Here is a 384-nt window from a genome sequence, read left to right on the forward strand (position 1 = left end):
CGAAAAAGAAATTACACCCAAGTATGGTACTTACTTTTTCTCCTTTTTGCTGGGGTGTTTTCTTCCTGAATCCTCTGAGTCTTCTTGAGCCTCAGACTCAGAGGTAGAAGTGTCACTGTCAGTAGTTTCTGTCTCTGAAGAAGATGTTGGACTCGCCTTCCTTTTTTTGTTTTTTTTATTTCTTGTTTTTTTCTTTTTTTCTTTTTTTTTTTCATTTTTTCTCTTGTCTCTGCCATCTTCACAATCTCCTGAAACATGAGATATTTTAGTTAGCAGCATTCGGGTAAATAAAATACACCCAACTTATTATGTTTACTTACCAAAATTTCCTCTCTTTCTGCAGTCATTCTTTTCACCAACTGCTCCTTAGTCCAGTTGGCAATC

This window comes from Arachis duranensis, chromosome 6, assembly GCF_000817695.3.
Source record: "Arachis duranensis cultivar V14167 chromosome 6, aradu.V14167.gnm2.J7QH, whole genome shotgun sequence".
In the NCBI taxonomy this organism is placed as follows: domain Eukaryota; kingdom Viridiplantae; phylum Streptophyta; class Magnoliopsida; order Fabales; family Fabaceae; genus Arachis; species Arachis duranensis.